This window comes from Polyergus mexicanus, unplaced genomic scaffold (genome assembly GCF_030449975.1).
Source record: "Polyergus mexicanus isolate NDT 795.1 unplaced genomic scaffold, iyPolMexi1.0 SCAF_15, whole genome shotgun sequence".
Classification (NCBI taxonomy): Eukaryota; Metazoa; Arthropoda; class Insecta; order Hymenoptera; family Formicidae; genus Polyergus; species Polyergus mexicanus.
In genome coordinates, this window is record NW_027223335.1 from 1,160,876 (window position 1) to 1,183,079 (window position 22,204).

Below are 22,204 nucleotides of genomic sequence, written 5' to 3' on the forward strand. Positions count from 1 at the left end.
AATGATAATTTCATTTACTGTTATTGCAATGCGTGGTCAGATAATAATATCAATTTATGTGCGCATAAATTGAAACGCATAGCAAGAAATAGCGCGAGTCTGAAATGTCATTGTAAAATTATGTTGTAACAAGTTAACGCATGAGTACGCATGAAACGAGTATGTGTCAAATACTGCCAGGATATAAATATATTAAGTGTGATGGAATGAGATCAAAATAAACTGCTTGTATTATTTGTTACGTGACGGAGAAAAGATACAGTAGCCTAATGACGATATAAAATTATATATTCTCGTTCATGATTATGTCCATATACGATAGATTAGATTTATACAAACGTAAACGAAAAACTGAAGCGGCATGTGTAATGGCTAGGGACATATATTAAAATAAAATAATTATGATAAATTTCAGAAATTTATATTATATTGCTAATAACGTTAAATAGAAAAACTGCACACACATACACACATATCAGATATACCTACATATCATGTATCTCGACGATACTTAAAAAAAAAACGCAAGAAAATAGCTTGCGTCAAATTAAAATAATCGAAATCAAAATCTATTTATTACAGATCTAAATCTGAAAGAAAGAGATCTTGAAAATTCATATTGCATTTTTCTCTCTCCAATCTTTATAATATATTTAGATTTGCTTATATAAATGATTAATTGTAAAATGTATATATAATTACTTACGAAATTAATTAAATTTTTTTCAGAAATTAGGTATTTGTAATATAATTAAAAAAAAAAAAAGAAAAAAGAAGAGTGCAGATATAAATAAATGCTTATAATTTGTATATCATCGAAGGAGTATTATGTATATAATATATTTATAAAATAAGATCTCTAAGTAATTTTGTAAAATTTTTAAAACATTTGATCTACGAGAATTTCGTATGAATTATACTATATATAATATTAAAATATGTTTCAATTTATTTTAATTGCAATAATTATAATCTCAAATAAATAATATATATTTGTCTTCGCGAATATATACGTATTTGCAACGGGGATTTGTGAAAATATATAGAATCATATGTAATTTAAACAAGGTGTATAAGGACTGCATATAAGATGCAAAATGATATGGAATTATAATGGTAAAGTATACTTTCGTAGATCACAATTGAGAAAAAAGAATGTTTCTCTCCAGCTTTCGCTATAAAATTCAATCCTCGCGTATCTCACTTTATTTGCATCAGCGATAGAAATAAACCCCATTAAGAGCACGATCGCGGGAAAGGCAGTGGTACGAAACAATTTGCATGTAATTTCCTGAACGCGCGACGCATTAAGAATAATCCCGAACAAATAACTCGGAACATTTAAAAAGCGATTACGGGACGTATAAAAGTCGTCAAACGCGATTGCGTAGCGGGTCTAAAATGCGTCCTCCCTTTAATAGTCCCCAAGAATGTCTTCTCTTTCATCCTTTTTATCCTTTATACTCGGAACACGCACACTCCGTCTCATGTTTATCTCATGCGAACAGATCAAGAATTTTCACGCTACGTTCGATCCTACGACTCTCACGAGTCGTATCGGTATTTAAATAACGACGGCGCGTGGTACGTATACCGTTATGTCAAACTGCGAGCTCGCGTACACCGATACGATTCCGGGTCACGTAAAGCGACGAAAGGGGAAGGAAGCGCGAGCCGCGCGAGGGTAAACCAGGAGGTGGAAGAGAGGAGGCAGAGCGTGGAGAACCCCTTCTATACGCCAGAGAGGACACTACCAAAGTCACCGCCGCGCGTGCCCCTTCCAGCAACTACGACTACGACGACGACGACGACGACGACGAACACGACGAGATGCGCGCGCATTTCACAGCTGAATTATCGAAGTAGGGGGCCCCGCGGAGGGGATCGCCAACGCGACAGAGAGCTGGTCGAGGAAGCGGTCCGATGGAACCGAGACCGCGGCATCGGAGAGGGAATCTCGCGAGGAGATCGCTGACAGGGAAGGGGGGAAGGGGGGGGGGGAGAGAGGTATAAATAAAGTCGAGGAAACTGGGGTACGGCACATAGGCGGTGATGGGCGGCAACGAATTCCTACAGGGAGCCCGCCCCAGCAGACCCGGCCCCTTTTTTGCCCAGGGGCTGCCAAGTCCTGGGACGCGCGGCGCTGTTTCCTACCACGCATATCCCCCGTCTGGTCGAGGCCAAGTCGTTCGACCGGTCGGCAGTCTGTCACGGGACGAAGAACGGGAATCACACACACGGTAAATCCCGGCCACCTTTTCGACGGGAGAACTTTTTTGTCCCGAGCGACGGAGGATCTCCGCGCGAGATCGACACGAGTATCGGACACGAACGGATCTTCCGCGATCATCTCGAGTGTTAGTGCGCGAACGGAAGAAGCTCGGACGAGAGAGACAAGCGGATCCGCGGAGAGGACTTTCATTCCGTGTGATTTTGAGCCCGCGGTGTGTGAATTCCTACGGGGCACCGATCGAGACAATCCTCGAAGTCGGCGTCGAGATGCTGACCGACATGACACCGGCAGCGGCTGGTCAACTCTATCCCCAGCTACAGTCTATCGCGAAGTCGCCGGTGCACGGTCACGTGGTGAGTCTTCGCTTTTCTTTTCTTTTTTTTTTAAATTTTGATTTTCAACATCAACCGCGCATCCGTTTTTCTCGTTTTCGCGACATCGCGTATCGAATGCGGAGATCGCTACTGCTATCGACGTATAAATTTCACGACGTGTGACACACACACACTGCTGCGAATTTATATTTACCATATCGCTCGCGCGAAAAGAAGAGCTTTGGACACGTTGGTGAAAGGAATCTTCCGTCGCGGTGGATTAATTTCTCGGTCGTGTCAAAACGACAATTATCCTTTCGAAGCGAGGCCGGTCTTTCGAGTTTCATCTAGACGCCCCCGTTAATCCTGGATAGAGATCTTAATCCTGGCAGGTAGGAGCACGGTATCGGCGATGCCGAGAATCAGAGAGCCGGCTACCGTCGGATTTTTCACACCTTCGATAACATCGCTGAGATTTTTACAAAGGTGTATCCTCACGACCATTTTGAACGCCGACATTTTAAACGCCAGGCTAAATGTCATCTTTAATCTTTGACATCGACTTGCTAGTCGATCTCGTCGTTTCATATGTCACGAAGGAGAATATTTAAATTGGATTGGAGATAAAGACAATTAGTTATCAGTAAACGTTGCATGTAATTTAAATGAACGTTGTACACAGCTGTGGGTGTTAGCAAATAAATTACTCTTTACCATTACTATCAACAATTCGATCATCCGTACGTCAGCGTTCGCGCGAATAAGGAAAAAACAATTTATTTAATATATAATTATATGTTGGTATTTTTTTTTCTAGTGCAACATGTGTACTATGATTAGAAATGATAGATGGAAAGATTGATTAGTATCCGTGTTACATGATATTTAATTATTTATGATACGATATGATAATGATCTAAAGTATTATAGCGATATAATTATTCGTCAACCAAGAATTATTCGTCTCTATATGAATTTAATAATAGAATAGAAGAACTAATATCATAATCACACATAATATTAATCATTATTTTATAAAATAATACGCACTAATTTTCAATTATACGTAATTATTAAAAAAATTATCATTAGATGATTACTTGGTAATGGTAATCAAATCTATCTATGCAATTACTTTTGATACTATAATATAGACTATCTTAATTGACTGTATTATTTTAATTAGAAACATATATATTTTTCGCACGATTATATTATCGCTGTAAATTTATATTATTTACTTTATCTAAGAATTAAATATTGAAATTACATTTGATAAAATAAGAAAGATAGAAATGTGTTGAAAATATAAGTATTACAAATATCCTCTCGTAAATTGCAAGAGAGTTTTAAGAACGTAACTTATATTTATATAAGCGCGAAATAACCTTTACCGTATACTTTACGAGGTAAAAATAATTAATGTTAAAAGTGTCAACAAGTACTGAGAAAGGTGAAGATTTACTTTTGTGCAACATCGTGATTGATAAAGTTTTGCGATATACATGCGAATACTTTATAATTGATAAAGAAGACGTCTTCTACCCATTTGAAAAATATGCTTAGATAGAAAAAAAAATAACAAGTCTTAATAATCATCGGTCAGCGTGTCATATTAACTACGCGTCTCCAATTCGGCAAAATCGGCTTTTACGATCGTATCGGGCCGCATTGCAGATCTGCGTTACGTATCAGATTGGAAAAATATCATAATGATAATCCGACTAATGATAAGCTCTCGATATATCCTTCGGCATTTGCGACCGTATAACGCGGCAACACATGTTGGCTCGAGAAGCTCTTTATTTTATGACTCGGCAGGAAGGACGACGGCGGTCGCCTTGCGGGCCCCGCGAAATGATTTACGAGTCGATGTAAAAAAGTAATTAAATCCCTGCCGTCAAAAAGAAAGGCGGGCGCGCGTGAGCGCGAGTATTAATTAAGTGAGGCAGAAAGTTTCCTGTGTGCGTCGCGTCTCTCGAATATTAATGGCGGCGAAAAGTCGCGTATCCGTCCGTGGATATTTCGCGAGCGTTCGAGATCGTCGGATCCGATCCGGCTTCCGGTTCGGCTTTTTTGCGGCCTCTCGTTACTCCGATCCTCCATGTTGATTCGCTGTTTGTTTCTCCGGCCCGCGCGAATCTATTTCGCGTAATTCTCGTAGCTGACCGCCGCCGTCGTGTTGCGAGTCGTTTTTACATCGCGTGAGATTATTCATGAACGACGCCGTCGATTCAAGGAGCGGTTCTAGCGTTCGCGGTGCCAGAGCAAAACGAAGCTGAATCGCGGAAGACTCGAGTAAATCTATTCCAGGAGATTATATTCTCCTTTTCTCGAAATAAATAATGTATATCGAGCTGATGTACTTTTTTACTACTGGGTAAATATTCGAACTCACTTTTGGAGTTTTTCCAATTTCTATCTAAAGAACGTGCGACGTGACCGGGTCTCATCCAAATAAATGTCCCGTTTTCCAAACTTTTGGCCGCGCGTTATTTCGCCCCCGTCTCGAGCCACTCGATCCGAATGTATCGAGTGTCCCTCTTACAATGGTCCTTGCGCAAGGTTCTCAGGGCTCAAAAGGACTGCTCCTACCTGTGTATCCGAGGAGCCAATTATTTGTCCGATCTCTTTTGTGCGCCGGTGGAATCCACTTGACAGGATGCGTGGGATGGAAACGCGATGCCTACTTCCTTTCGTCACCCGATCCCGCCAATAAGAAGATACTCGCGTCCACGTAAGGGTCTCGTCTCTTTGTTTCTTTCTCTCGCCCGAGTCTCACCCTGTCTCTTATATCGTCAATGGGAGGGGGTTTGCCCTTAAAGGATCGTGAAACTCCTTGACGCGTCGATGAATGGGACGCGGATCTCCGCATTGCGATTAATACGCTCGACTTGGAACGCGACGAGAGGAATAGAGGCGAATTTACTCATCGTTTACACGCATGTATGCGTTCTCCCTTCTTTTTCCCGGTGTCGATTGAATGAGAATGTCATATCCTCCCTAGTTTCCAAGTATGATGGTTCACGATGGTAAACTTTTCCGAGCGCGATGTTTATATTTCGAATATTACGTTATTTTTAAGATCGATAATAAAATTTATATTAAATTTTTCCAATCGGCAGTTATAAATTTATTTAACCATGATATCCATCGCGAAAAGAAAGGGAAGAAAATGTATAAAATATTTATTTATAAGGGAGTATAAAGATACGTTATCTTCTTACTGCTCCAATGTCATGCATTAATAAACGTGGCGCACGCAAAACGGCACACGTTGAACCGTCGCTCTCGTCACGCGCGTTGAAGCTATACATAAAACTACCTACAAACTTGGGGAGAGTTTTCTTCGTAAAGTCGTACGTCGGCACGCTACGCTGAAAAGATGCGAATCCGCGGAAGAGCGGCAAACCTGTCACGCTACGAGCCACTCGTCGCGATACGACGATAGTCGTTTTTCTAGCGATTGACCTCGGTATATCATTAACAATTAATGCTTCCATCGACAAAATCCGGGATATGGAACCGTTGTTGTTATTAATTCACAGACGATTCCGCCGCGTCCCGTCGCTTTCTTCATTGACATAATATCTCTGTTTTTAGCGGGCTACACCACTTCCGCTTCACACTCTCAGCCATCTTGCGTAAAATATTTTTAAAAATCCGATATGCGCGTACGGGAAGCGATTGAAAAGAAAAATCCTTATTTAAATGATATATTTTGAATCGACCATGGATTGTCGATCATGTCATTATACTATGTATCACGTCGCTAAGGACACGATTGACACGAGAGTATGCGCGGAAGGGAATTGTCGCGCATGTTCTCGAGCTCTTTATGCGATTCTACCCGTGTCCGCCGATAGAGAACGTAGTTGACACCTGTCAATATTTTGCACGACATCGTCCGCGTCGCGATCTCGAGTACCCTCGATGCTCTCTCGGCTTCCACACCGGTAATCCGATAATCCGATTCGCCTGGTAAGGGTGTCCCTTTAAGCGACGTCCCGTTGACATTTTCGAGAGCGACAATGGACTGCGAACGGCCGCGGCTGAGTGCCCAGCGTTTGTCGCAGAAAAATGCATCCTCCGTCACGCCGGGAGCGGACGGAGGGATTGCGGGGCGCTTTTTACGTGACCAAAGAGGATTTACCTGAAGCCACCGGATGCCACACGAGGATGTCGTCCTAATTTGTATTATTTAAGAGCGAGAAAGAGAGGGAGAGAGGAGCACTATTTCCTTAAACGACCGCAACGTCTACTCTTGCGAAATACGCGATGCACCGCCGTTTCTCGTTCGAGTCCTTTTATATGTATCTTAAGGGCGACCACAAGCATCCGGATTTTGCTTTACATTCCGTAGAATAGGTATCTTTCGGTTAGTATCAGACAGAGAGAGAGAGAGAGAGAGAAAAATTCAATAGAATCGTGGTTAAAAATTCGAAAAAATCCTTCTTCTTTGCTCGTTTGTGGCATAATATCTGTCTACATCCCTAATCATTTTTTTTTAAATAAACTCTAACGCTTTAGGAGCTGCACTTTCTTACGTTCGTTTCTATCCAGAAATTTTAACGGCTCTTTTAGACCGATATTGAGTAAAGTTTTATCCGCGGAAAATCGCTCGTGCGATGGATACCGGTAGTCACTCTCATCGCTTCTTTCCAAGTCTCCCCTCTGTCACGCCCAACGTGACGGAACCGTACCCTAATGAATTATTTTCGAGCACATCGTAACTCGCGACGTGTAAACACCCTTTCGAAAGCTCGCTCGTACAGCACGTTCAGCTCTCGTCGTGCTGCACGGGGTCCGAGACTGGCAGATGTGCGGGGAGACAACATGGCCGCCGGATGACGGTCTGTGAAAAGTCGTCTTTAGGAAACCGTTATTACGTATGATCGATTGATTTCGGTATCGTTTAAGCGTCGACGTGGACGTCGCGCCGCGCGCCATCGCCCCTTTTCTCCCGGAAAAAAAAAAACGATACGAAAAAAAACAGCCGGCTATAATTTGCTTATGGACCTATACGCGTAATGGATTTGCGTTATAAAAAATTGTATGTATATGTATACGTGTATACACAAATAAGTCGAACGATCTTAATACCGAATTGATCATAGAGTCGAGATATTCGAGAAAATAGCTTCATCGACAAATAAATGACGAGTAGAATGGTAATTTTTTCATGTGGATATTGCGCACGAGAAAATTAGCACGTTCAAGACGCAAATGAAATATAAAAACAACCGTAACCATAGAAAAAGAGACAAGAAATCATATATCGTATATTAGTTACATAATTCCAGGGCGTTTACTCGCTAGAAAAACATGCAAAACCTAGAAGTCTCAGGGATTTTTTTTTGTATCTGGAAAAATCAGGGAATTCTTATGGAATTTGATTGGAATCCAGGAAATTTTTTAAAATTTCTCTTTTTAATAATTTTATTCTTATATTATAAGTAGGCAAGTGAATTATGTGTTCAAGTATATATATTATAAATATATATATATGTCTATCTATCTTTGTTTATGTATTCAATGAAAAATATTTAAAAATAATTTATCTTATAAAAGCTATTTTTTTCTGTATAATTTGCACATCTAACAATAAGCAATTGAAATTTATGCTGTGTTTTTCGTGTGAGCGAAAAACATTAGAAAACGCATACAATAAAAAAACTTGTTTTAGAAAGTTGCACCAAAAAAAAAATCTTTAAAATATTTTCATTACCTGAAATCCTGAATAAAAATATCTGGAAGATTAAGGAATCTTTTTATAAAATTTGAGTAGACATCCTGAATTTTCGCAATGTCGTTTCTTAGGTCGTTAATATGCCAAAACGATGTTTATATCGGAAAAGCCGCGGGTCAGAAAATATCGTCCGAAAGTGTAATCGATCCTAAACACAACATCGAGAGGAATATACGATAGATGAGGTCCCTCTCGGATTGGGGAACCTCGTTTATATATTTCAGAGAGACATAAATTGCGTGTGAAATTGCAGGCTAGGAGATATTACACGGGGCGATATATTTATCGCTTTTTCAAAGTCCGTCTATGTACGGATGATTTATGCGTTTCAACGTATTAGAACCTCGTGCGAGCCTTTCGCGAAACCGGTCGCGGAACACGATACTCGCCATTACCCTTCTTCATCTTTGCTTTCCCGGCTTCGATTAACAGCGCCGTATCTGCAAAGTGAATCGATTTAAAAAACGCCGCGGAAGTTAATCTTCGATCGATGGTTACGTTATTGATCGAAACCTCGTACACGTTCGCGTTTCTCGTATCACGGTTTTTTTTTTTTTTTTTTTTAGAAGTTTTATTTTAGGAAAAGTGAATATTCTCGTGTGAATATTTTGTACAAAATGTCACGATATTAAAAATGTCTATTATATGACAAATTGAGTATTACGATTCGTTTAACTGTGTCAGTGTTAAATCAAGACGGTCGTAAAGATATGACAGTGCGTTTTTTATAAAAAAAATACTAGAGAGTCACGCTATTATTATCGATAAATCATGCAATACAAGAAAAATCTACTCGTACGATATTTTATTATATATATATATATAAGTCAGTAGCAGACATTGGCAAAGGAGATTTGTGAAAAGTCCAAATAATTGTTCTCTTTTTGTCTGAACTTTTATAGAATTAATATATAAGAGTCTTGTAAAGTGGATATTTTTATACTGCTAATAAAAAGGGAGAAAATAAATTTCAATCAAAATTATGGCTGTTTTGCGAGGAAACGGAAAAAAGATTATTCAATGTATAAGGCAGTTCTGAGATAAACGATAATCATTGTGGAGAGATCGTTTCAACGAAATTTTCCCGAATCCCGCGTATACCGATCACTCGCGAGATCCCCCCACGCGTTTGTGTACCCTACGTAGTTCGTTGCACATCGTACATACGAGCGCGGCTCGATCGAACCTGCAATTTGGCGTAGATACGCCCGTGCGTGTGGGTTTACCGGCCGCGTGCAGCGGCTTGCACCGCGTTTATATACGTGCCTTCCGCCGGCCATCATCGTATCGCTCCAAGGTCCGATAATTGAAAAGCCAAGAGAGACTTCTCTCTACTCCCATCGCGCGCTGCGAAACAATATTCCTCCTCCTAGAGGCGCGCACGAGCCTCGTCGATGGTACGTCGAATTACCGGCCATTATCGTGACGTATCATCGCCGAGCAGCGTCATTCACCGCGGGACCCATGATGGGAAAGGACGAACAATACTCGATCTGCGGTCGACACCTCCAGGCTTTAACGTGCACCACTCGAGTAAAGTGGAGGACGATTATTAACTACTCTCTGTCTCTATCTCTTTCTCTCTCGCTGCGATTCTATTTAAGTCCGCTAACTCTTTTTTATCGCTGAAACAATGGAGTTTATCTCTTTGCCGAGACGTTTAATCGCTTGCGGCGATAACGCGACGCAATTTGCGAATTTTCCAGCCATCGACGGAACGCGCTCTTTCCTTTCGGTCATATAGGTATCGATATCACACGACCGTTCATTATTCTTAACGATAGGTTGTAAGTACAATCGTATAACATAGATAGAGTATCGTACACAGCGCGGAGAATAAATAATATTCTTATTGACACACGATTATATTCTAACGCACGTGCGTTGCCCCCAGAACGACTATTACCGATTTCGATAATTTTCACTTAAAAAATTCTCGAATATCTGAAAGAAAAAATTTTTGTGATATTTATTTTAAGACCATTCTCTTTCTCTCAATTTATTTCAACTATTGAATGTCGAACAAATATTTCTTACGTATTTGTACCGTCATTTTCGCGCAAAATCGAGAAATTATTAAGTATAGTATTAATTAATTAAATTGTTTTATTAATTTTTCCAATATTCATCGTGTAGCATGGCCGAGAACGACTAAGCCAAACATACACGTTAATGTTTGTTGTTTATAGTTGAAATTAATATATTTTTCATTTTCTTTCTTTTTAACACTTGATCATATATTTTTTTTTATTTATATATCCCTTATCTTTTACTACCTCAATGTATGATAGTACAGAATAGAGAGATCTTTGATTCTGAAATGAAAAACTATCAATTATCATACGCTTGATAGCCATTGTCTTTCGCGTCGACGATCGTATTTAAACTATTGTAAACACACACCTGTACATATCGCGCGGCGAGCACTGGTTCTTCGCGTGGCGCTTGATGACATTAGCGCTGATACATACGAGTAATCGTTACCACGGAGCGGATCATGGATGCTCGTTGAAAAGAGCTCGGTGAATGACGGAGCATCAACGATGCTCGGCGGGACGCGGACGCCTATATCCTTTATCCGGCAATGCCGCCCTCTCGCCGTTCGGTTCGTGGGATAAAGAGCGTCCCCGCGGGGCGCCCTTTCCCCCCGCGGCGTCAAAACCATAATACTGACGGCCCGAACGCGTCCGGCGTCCGGCGTCGCCCGCGATGATTTATTGTTTGATTTATTATTATTTATCTTTCGATTGCGCGTCTTGCCGCTTACTCATCCCTCGCTTTCGATTTTTTGATAAAAAAACCATGCAGAGAAATTTATAATGTTAATTTTATAACTAACGATTCTCCACTTCAAGTTCTCCTTGCAATTGAAAAGAAATAATTTTGGATTTTCAAGATATTTGAAAATAATCAAGGTTCGAAAATGTCAAATAAAAATTTTTAATACGCGTGTCTTTAAATTTATTATTTCAATTATATGATTTTTAAATAAATATTTTTTATCCTACAATTGATATTTTGTATCTGTTATCTATATGGAAATCGCAAGATTATTATCGTATGTTGTATGTAAAAAGCGTGTAATCTAAATAAATAATTAAAAAAAAAAAAAAAAAAAATCTGTCGTTACATTTTTACACGATAAAGACTATGATGTTATATCATTGCTCGTGACAGCGACAAAAATTTTTAGCCGTCACTGTACGCGCGCACGGTCGGACATGGTAAAAATCCGGCTCGCAATCCGGATTCTCATTCGAAGTTAGTCTGGCCCGACCGATGTCCTCGATTTCTACTCCGCGCAGAAAGGCCCGACCAAATCCTGACGAGGAAGGAAGAATGAAAAAAACACGCTCGCGTGACGAATATTCGACGCGTCCCGCAGTTCTCTTCGCCGAAGCCGTATTCAGCGTCCTCGTCTCTCGGGCAATTTAGGGCTCTTTTCGCGCCGTGGAGTCGGCCGACGACCCCTTCTGGAATTCTGACGATGACTTCCGGCATATTCCGCACGTGAAGAGAAGAACGCCGGTCGCGATTTTCCACTTTTAACAGATGCATACTCGTCGCACCTCTTGCGATACCCTGGACCGCCTCGGGTACAGGCGCGTACACAACACGCGGAACACGTTACGTTGCGTGTGGCTCGCGTGCAAAGTAGGAACCAACGACTTTCGAGTAATGGCCAGGGTGTAATTGGCCGGCGTATTATTACGGCGGATTCGATATTAAATCCAGTACACGGCACACTGTTTTCCCCTCGTGCAATAATCGCTCGTAATCGATTCTTATCCCCTCGCCTTACGCGACAAATCGCTAACTCGAGATAGTATATCGCGCTTTTAGAAACAACCAATATATAATAAAAGCCGGCGTTATCGTTACGTGCAATGATACCTGACCGACCTCATTGTTCCGACCCGTCGACGAATCCTTCGGAGAAAGAGAGAAAGGCACACACGTTGCGTATCCATCCTGAAAGGGGATAGAGACGAATATACTCGTCAAGCCAAAAATAAATCTGTGATGGCTTTTTTTCTTTCACCGACGTTCGTCTTTTCTACGTAATGCGCCGTATAATAAATTACGGAAATAAGAGAAGCTCGTTTCGAGTAACGAAGCGTGCATGATTAATGAGTGAATGTTGTATCGATAACTCGTGACGCTTTACGAACGACAAGTCAAATGGAACATCTGACGGGAGTTTAAAGATTATGACTCGTGTTTTCACCGCGCATTTAACGCTCAATACAGTTGTCTTGTTCTCATCTCATCACTCGCATCGTTCAAAAATGTTATATTAAAATGTAAATTGGAGTGTATACATAATATTAAAATATAACGCGTGGATTTTGCGTGTGTGTAATACTCACGCTATAACAGTAATAAAAATATTAACGTACGTGTAACGTAGATGACCGACATCTATTTCTCGACAATTAAATGCGCCGCGCGTTTTATCAGAGTTGATACGAATTTCACTCGTCGCGAGCTTGTGTACATTCGTTGCACACTTCGGTTTAGAAAGGAAAGTACGCGGCCATAAAAAGCGACGTGAAAAAATAGATCTTATAGCGTTACAACACACGTGCCTCGCCTCTGCATTTTCGCGGAATCGATCGATCTCGTGGAGATGACGCGTCGATCTAATCGGCGACTCTAAGAGATTATTATCGGGGATCTTAGGCGGTCGTGCGACTTCAGTTTTCCGCAAGTTTCACTCGCTCGATATAAGCAGCCGCGGACAATTTGCATTTCGGTATCTCTATCGCGCTCGACGTACCCCGAGGTGACAAATTATCCTCTCCACGCATTGCGTAACGATCTCGGTGGTACAGTTAGATTTACGGATCGGACGGCGATCTCTCTGGCCGTGTTCTATTCCAGTGCGACATCCGCCAATGAATTAGGAAAATCAAGTCTGCCGCTCCCGCGAAAGGACGCCGTCACGATTTATAGCGCGTCCTCGAGAATCGAGGGAACATTCTCTCGCCCGCGCGTTCGCTCATTTATGAATTTTTATGTAAAGGGAAGGGATTCACTCACATGCGTGGCTCTCCGCGTTTATTTGTGCTTATTTACCAAGCTCTTTATCATCTATCGGGATAATTATCGCGAGCAACGGCATTTTTCATCTTTTAATATTTAATATATTGCTCTCGAGACGTTAAGGAGAGACTTTTACTCGATACCACGACATATGAAATATTTAATGCACATGACGTGTTTCATCCTATCTTGGATAATTTCGAGATAACTCGAGATTTCAATATTCCCGATGAATGTTTAGTTGTTTGTCGGTACGTTTTAAATGCCACCTCTCCGTACACGACGTTGGTCGTAATAGCGTAACTCACGCACCGATAGTCAACGATTACTCCGAACTTCCGTCGCGGCGATAAAATCGTTGACGGGCGCGACGGTAAGCATCCACTCGCGTGCTCGCAAACATTACCGCTTCTGGGCAACCATCTCCGGCGATCGCTCGTAATCTTTCCGCGACCGCGACGATAATATATTTATGCGGCTTGTGTCGACGCGAGAGGAGAGAAAACCAACCGCGAACAGATTTCGCTCCCACGGCCCCAAATCGTGAAACAATAAATCCGGACGCGCGGGGGTCAACCCTCTTTACGAGGTCCTTATAGTCGGGGATGATGCCCCTTCGACGATGCGAGGGCGCGGGTAGCCTAATATGTCACAGTCTGTCGCAGGGCGCCCCGTCAAAGTCGGTTCTCGAAAACGAGGGCGGTTCCCCCTCTTCAGGGATCGAGTCACGATTAGATGCGCTTCTAATGGAGCGATTCAATAGCGACGATCTGATAAACCGATTCCACGCCGTTCCTGGTCCCCGGATTCGCGAATCGAATTAAGCATGATCCGCGTTTCTCGACCTCGTATTCCCGGGTGAGCCTTATAATGACGTCTTTGTACGAATTCAATATTCGCTGATGTAATAGATTTTGATCTCGGTTAAAAATGATCAACCGATGGCGAAATAATACCCGATCCAAGTGCGCTCAACGCGACTTCGGCCGCATTTAAAATATATATAAATTAGAGTCGAAATTTCTCGCTTATGGAGTTGTCGAAAAGTATATACATATATACGATGTGTGGAGAAAAATAATTTGCATAATTTCAAACCGCGCGATCACGCTGCGAGATAGGATGAACGAGCGCGCGTACCGCGAATCTATCGTGCGAAAGCACGATGAAGCGATAAATTTCGCCAGGTTGGCGCGGAAGACACGCGAACCATTTTGTTCGAGATCCGGACAACCGGTCGGTTCGCCGGTGCCTTGTTATACCTGTGCACGTATAATGGTCACTTTCGCGATATTGGCTGCGTGGCTATAGATACTAACGATATTACTATCGAAGCAACGATATCATTCTGTTTCGGTATTTTATAATTTCGATACTTTATACAGATACTTGTACGTTCAATCTTATCCGCGTCATTATGTTGTTGCTCGATTCGAATAACATAGTGCCCACGCATCGCGTGTCGACGAAACTATGAATAGCCGAATGTGATTTGCTCATGCGATCTGAATCATCTCTTAAAGGGAAACGTCATCGGCGTGCTGCTCTCTTAAATATAAAACATCAATTATATAACGTTATACGTAACATGAGTAAGAGTCGTGTAGAAAAGGAGAAGATATCTAAAATTGCCATCTCTTCTAATAGACAACGTGAGAAATATTTTTAATGGTGCTCATTTAATAACACAGTGACGTGCGTGTCGGTAAAGTTTATCGCTTCGTCGGCGTCCAGTATCAACGCCATTAAAGATATTTTTCACGTTCAATTATGCACACACGAGCTTTCTCTAAACGTATAAAACATGTGCTCGTAGTTCTGCCTTTTTCCATATTCAACTATCTTTATCATTTTTTATATTTATGCAAATAACACATTGTTTTTCTTTCTTTATATATATATATGTATGAAAAATTTCTAAAGATCGCGAATTATATTCGGCGATACAGAAAATATCTCGACGCTTTTGAATTTTTTTTACTAATGCCATAATAATACTAATTGATATCGCGTCTGTTTGAAAACGGATGTCCTTGTATGGTGCGTTAACGAGATAGAAAGTGCAGCTTCTTCTCGGGCACAGGATTATATATACATGCGACGATTATGGCTATTAAGTGCATGTACCCCCCATCGTAAAACGTCTCGTTTGCGAACGCTAAAGCGGGAGGATCACTTAATTTTGCCTTTAAGATTGCGAGTTTTTATCTCAAATGCTGATTTACAAAAACCACGCAACATATTTTTCGATATTATCTAAATTTTTAGAAAATATAGAAAAATAATTTCTTTTGTTTTCGTTTTGAACGCAGCGCTCGCAGCTCGAATGTCTAGTCGACTTTTAACGGATCGATGCCTCTTATTGATCGCGCGCGTTTGTGCTTTCTTTCGCTCGGCAAACTAGGCATACGCAACTAGGCAACGTGGAGTCGTGTGTCGATCTATTCCGATGATCTTTGCGTTAACCTTTTGACATTATCGACTCGACGTTACATACAAGTCGCTAGTAGATCCTATTACATTCAGCATGGTCGACGCGAAGCTTCACCATCGTGGCCCAATGCCGTGTGTTACCGCTAATAATCATATAATGCAACAAGACAGCGTTATTCGTATATCTCGTGAATCAATAATTGTATTTAAAGAAGATTAAAAAAATATATTATGATATATTTTATGCGTTTTATATGCATCAGAATTAACTCGCTGACGTTCACCACCACACGTGTCAAGTACATTCCTCGACTATAGTCACCTGCTTCGCCATCAAATAGATTTATAGTCTCGCAAGTTATACTCGCGGCGTGTTAAGTACGGTTATAGTCACCTACTTAAACGTGACAGCTCTACGAAAAATTACGAATAAAAAACAAGGTAACGATAGTTTGTCAAGAGAATTTTTCTCATTTAAGTACTCTATTATTATATTTTATAATACTTGATCGTTCTACGTAGATCATTTACTTCTATTTTAATTATCCAAAAAATTCGTCATGTTCAGATCACCGAATATTGCGAGAGCAAAAAAAAAAAAAAAAAAAAAATGGGACGCGACCTCCGGTCGCCGCTGTTTGCGGAATCGTCGCGTAGCTTTACAAGTTCTCGAGCTATTTGCGAGGCCGATCTCGCAAACCACGCGCGCGCATCTTTTTGCTCGGAATATTATAGCGCCGAAGGAGGAGGATCGTGGCTCTCCCCGAGGGAGATTGGATCTTTAACCGCTTTACTCTTAGCGGCAGCTGCGTCCGGCCGCCGCCGAGATGAACGGATTCACGTGGTCTGCCAAAGGTGATTTAGTGCCGGTTTGTTGCCGTAACGCCGTCGGTAACACATCGCCCCACGTTCGGCGAAGTCGGCCGTTATATTACATGGCACCGGCGCGTAGAACGCGCGATGATCCAAGCCGAAAGAGAGAGAGAGAGAGAGAACGAGTCGTTCGCCGCCAAATTACCTCGTCGACTCGACCAAGTCGGCGTGCTTTTGTTTATCTTGTCAAAACGATCCCGATAAGCCGACGATTAAAACGGGAGGAGGATCGCTACGCGGACGACCGGTCGCACGCGTCGATTCGCTAACGATACGCATCTATCGCGGGTCTAAACGACCACGTCGGTGGTCGTGATTAGACATCACATCTCACTCGCGTCGGAAACGATGATTGCCGACGACGCAGGTGCACACCTAACACTGACATTCGCCGGCCAATCGATGGTATCAATGGTATCGATGACATCTCGTGTGATGTATCGTGCTTTTCTGATTCCCTCTTAATTTCTTGAGGGAAGACGAGAAAATGAATTAGTTTTGTGCATAATAAAGTCTGATTGGACGATAAAGAGTAGTAAGCGCTAGAAAGAATGTTGCACGCTAAGATGCGCTTCCTGATGTTATCGCGAGAGGACATCTTTATGTCATTCTACCCAAAAAAAAAGCGCAAACGTGTAAAATTTAGTAAAACCTGCTGCCGCTTGTATGCGTTGTGTCTTTCCTGTTACGAGAGCGTCATCGCGGCTTGATTCTGGAGCGAATCAACCTTCAAGGCCGACGACCGTGTGTCGTCCGCGGCATCCGTTATCGTCCCGAAGAGCGCGTCGTGTAGATTTATCGAAGCGCAAAATTCTTATGACTTTTTAAGTGAACGTAAATATTTGCAGGTGCAAAGCCGCCCGCGGGGGGCTCCACGGAAAGGGAAAGAGAGAGAGAGCGAGAGAGAGAGAGAGAATGAGAGAAAAAAAGATTTCACGCTCGTAATTTTGCACGAAACGCAGACGCGTATCGGACGTACGTATCCGGCTTCGATGCAACTTTTCGTCGTAAAGTGGCTGTTTACAGCCATCTCACAGACGAGCCGCCTGGCGTAAATTTATCAGCTCGCGCGTTCGCTCGTCCACGAACTTTGCCGAGTTGCCCGTCGACCGCCTCTTTTCGCGTCTCGTAAAACGTCTTCGCGGCTAAATTACGGCGTCGTCCCTTAAACGGCCTTCGTCGTCTCGGAAATGCACGCCGGCTGAATAATATCGCTCGAAAGCAGGTGAATTGCAATCCGGAGTTGCGTGTGTGGTCGATTCTTAGGGAAACAAAAAAGGGTCGGCACTTTCTCCGGTAGAAAGTAATCGCATGCATGTCGCGCGATAAGCGTCGCGACAAGAATCGCCCCGGTTCATTCGATCCGACTCCAAGATGCATTCATCCTTGAGTAACAAAAAGAAACAATCTCGACAGCTTCGAACGTGCACTTACATGAATTATTTACACGCCGTGCGTGTATGTCGCGCCGAGAAGGCAGTTTGTCTTCGAAATTCAGTTCACGAAGCGTGAATAGCGCGATGGGAGGATGGGTGTGAGCGTAATTACTTTGGCGTGCTCTGACAGACGGGATGTCAAATATTAAGATGTACTCGTCGCCTTCATCGAACATTAATTGTTGTATTAGAAAGTTATTATACGATGCTTCAATTTTTATTTCAGAAAAAAAAAGACTTCTACATTACAAATTTGTCTTTCGCGTTTGTCTTTATCGTTTAATGAAATATGCGGCACACCGCAACATTTCTTAATAACAAGCGCACAACAATTGAAAATTCTGACGGGGGAATTCTCTAAGCGCGTGAGAAAATCACTTCCAAATAAAATATAAATATATATATATATATATATATGCATCGCGAATACTTAATATATTGAAAAAGCAATTTTGAAAATGATGGCGATTATGTTTCGAAATTTTCTTCTCTCCTTTTTTTCAAAGGACCGTCATTCGATCGATGGCGGGAGATCGACTGCCGTTTCTCTCTCATTCCTCTCCCATTTCGCGTCTCTCGCAGTAATCGAGAGTCATCGAGATCGTCGATGGACCGCTCCATCGTTTAAATGCTAATACAGGCTTAATTTATCGACCTATGATTCTGCCGAGCAACCCCGCGTCGGTGCTATTTACACGTCGATTCTACGTGGAACTTTCGTAATTGAAAGAAAGCCGCCGACTAGGACCACCATGTAGCTGCGGCTATAAAACACGGAATATACGATAACACGGGGTGCTTTTTGGGTAGACTCGTCTAGGAGGGCGAACGATCGAAAGATGGCCCAGTCTACCTGAGCGGTTGATAAAGGCGTGCTTATGACTGCGTGCCTTTCACGCGTCATAATAAAGGAGACCGAGAGCTTCGACGCACCTCTTCACAACTTGTAAACAGTCTGCGAACGTCCACGAAAATGGAAGCGCGCGCGTAAATGGATAAATTTATTCAACGCTTCGAGAGAGTTCATTCTGGACCGGACAGGAATTTTGGGAGGGAAAAAGTATTTCCGAAATTAAAATATATTCTTTACGACGCGATTGATCAGACGCATCTAACGCAATTTGTAACACATAAATAACTGAATTAAAATTTGGAAAACGTAAATTGCGCACGAAGGTGGAACAGGCGTGCGAGATGCGAGATAATATTCTATTTTTATAATATTTAAATCTTCCATATATCATCGTAAAAAATAATTACCATATATAACATAATTACATATGTATAAATGTTTATTTCTTATAGACAGTTGAATTAAATGTTTTCACGTCCTGTTCTAGTTACTCGAATAATCCTGTTAAAAACTTTGTCATTATTTTATCGCGCGTTATTCTATAAGATCCTTCGCACATATCAGATTGGAATGGAATAGTGCATCAGGGAGTTAATCAACTTGTCCGGCTTAGTCATCCTTTGACCGCTACCGCATAACGCTCTGCCCCCATCTCGATCAAATTGGTTTTATTTAGCCGAGTAGTGGCGAGCGGACTTCACGGCGCAGGAAAGGTGGAAAGGGTTAACGAGAACAAAGTGAGTAAATACGGCATAGCGGTGAAGAATGCATCGTTAATAAATAAGAGCCCCTCTTAGCTACCTATCTACCCGCCGCCTACATCGCCACAAGGCAACTCCGTCTATATGCTAATGCACGGCTTCCGACATACAATGTTTTGCGCTTTCCGTACTTGATCCGCTTCCGTACGATTCGGCGAACTATGTTGCGACCAAAAATTACGTAAATAAGTAACCTTCGATTTCGTTACAAAAACAGAGATCGATGAACGATGATGGATGCAAAATAGCTTAGAGATATTTCGACATGTGGGAGATTTCGAGATTTTTATAAATTAACAATATGGAATCTGAAAAAATAAATTATTATAATAAAAAGGGGCGGAAATTTTGCCTTTATGAATATATATCGAGCGAAATTATTTTTAAATATTTCTATATTCATTATTAAAATAAAAATTAAGGTATTTCTATTGTTAAAAACGAAATAGAGAAGAGGCTAAGGAACCAGCGCGAAATTAAATGCGAGTTTTGTTATTTCTATTGTATATTTAGTATCTCAATTTGCGAAACATTAATATTATCCAAGTAATCCAAAATTATTATCTTTATGTCGTGATATTCATAAATTACCACACTACCTACTTTGTTTTACGACTATAGCAATAGTATGAAATAAAAAGTAAAAATAATTCTACTGATAAAAAATAAAAACAGATTATTAATAAATTTGTATTCATATTTAGATACTTTTTTCTTTATTCTTTCTTTTTCTTTCTATTAGTATCTTAATTAGATTTCAGATTATTAGCAAATTAGCATCCGAAACATGAAAATTTTTCCGCAAATATGGATATTAATATGGATGAACCTTACCGGAACATAAAAACAGTGCGGATAGTGCTCTTCTGACAGTAAAACTCATACGCGTAGATAAAACCCGCGCGAAGATCTGCAGGTTTTTAATGAAGCGGGAATGTCCCCGCTCTTTAAGAGAAGGGCCCCACAGTCTTCCCAAATTAGAAGCGTTCCGCGGCGAGCGAGCGCGGTAAACGACTAGCCGGGCGATAGATCGGACACTCCGGCGCTAATTGGCTACGGAATTTTATGTACCACTAAATTACTCTATGCAAATGCGGCCGCTTCCGTCGTCGTCGTCGTCGTCCCTTCCGACGAGGGCACTCCGAAAATGCGCTCGCGCTCGCGCGTGCAATTTCGACGTGCCCTTCGGGATTTACGCCGCCCTCATTATCCTAATGAAGACGTAACGCTTGAAAAACGAGTCGCCGATCTTTGCCGGAAACCGATCATTCCTCGTTTATCGAGCCTCTCGTCGCCGAGTTTTCTCCAACATCCGCCTCGAGAGAAGTGCACCGGCGATAACCGGTGCATCTTCCAAAGTACGAAAGATCAGGAGAACGATACCGGGCGCGTTAACTGGCTGCGAGTTATAACCAGCCCGCGTAATGCCAGCTTAATATTCAACGCCGGCGGGGGCGATGGATTTACGAGAGCTAATGAATTGGTAGTTGGTCCCTTCCCCTCTCCGCTTCCCACCCACATCGCGAACAGCTCTCATCCGTTCAAAACTCAAAAGCCCTCATTTATATATACTTTCTCCTTTGTATGATCGAAATATTTCTGCCGGATAGAGAAACGATCCTACGATATCGAACTCTATACACATTCGATTTACATCCTACGCTTTACCCGGAAATCATTAGGTCCAAGGGCGATTTGAGAAATTTGTCGAAGGTCCGCGGCGAAAAAAAGGAAAAAAAAAAGAAAAAAGTTCGATGCCGCCGTCGGGAGGAGGAGCAAAATGGAGACAAAGTAGGAGATACCTCTCGGGCAATAGGATAGCCGAATAAATTTGGATAGCTCCCTGTTTTGGCCCCGAGCCATGGGTTACTCGACGTAGACACTCTCGGACGTACGATCGGCTCTTTCGTAACGCGGCGCGCGAGAAAAGAAGGGAAGAAGACTGTGAGGACTGTGAGGGCTGTGAGAGGAAGAAAGGCGATATACAGGCGAGCCGCTCCTTTACGATGGATTTAATTAAAAAACATAATTTAGCAGGCAGAAGAGGATAACAGGTAGCCCAGCTTTGGTGGGAACTAACGGAGGTTCCGTCACAGCGCAGCGCGCTGTTCGGCGCCGGCCTGCGGTCACTCATGAATAAGATTATTAATCCCGTCCTTTACAGAAAACCTTTTGTTTTTTTCTTTTTCTTTGTTTCCCTTCTCGCACGATCGTTCTTTCCTTCTCTCCCTCCGTCTCTTGTATTTCTTAATATCTAAAGAAAAAAATATTTATTGCACGTGATTTAATTTATTAATAATAATTTGCGAGCGAAAACGCGATGACACTAGGCATCTTATATAATGCACATTAGTCGCGATATCGTTAATTTGATTTCTAGGATTGATAAATCCTGCTTATATTAGATATTAGATAAATATAGTGGATTTATCGAAAATAGAATAATGAACTACGAGCGGACTCGGATTCTCTCTTTCGTGTCGCGAAAAATTAGCGTAAATTCCCT

The 22,204-nt window shown here is 41.8% G+C and overlaps 2 protein-coding genes across 8 annotated transcripts in view; one reads left to right on the top strand and one right to left on the bottom strand.

The window, feature by feature from the left end:
* Positions 1–22,204, bottom strand: part of LOC138939837 (uncharacterized) — a 180,279-nt gene that overhangs the window by 91,235 nt on the left and 66,840 nt on the right. The gene's annotated exons all lie outside the window — the stretch shown is intronic.
* The window catches only part of Sp1 (transcription factor Sp9), a 65,532-nt gene that overhangs the window by 36,114 nt on the left and 7,214 nt on the right, over positions 1–22,204 (top strand). The gene's annotated exons all lie outside the window — the stretch shown is intronic.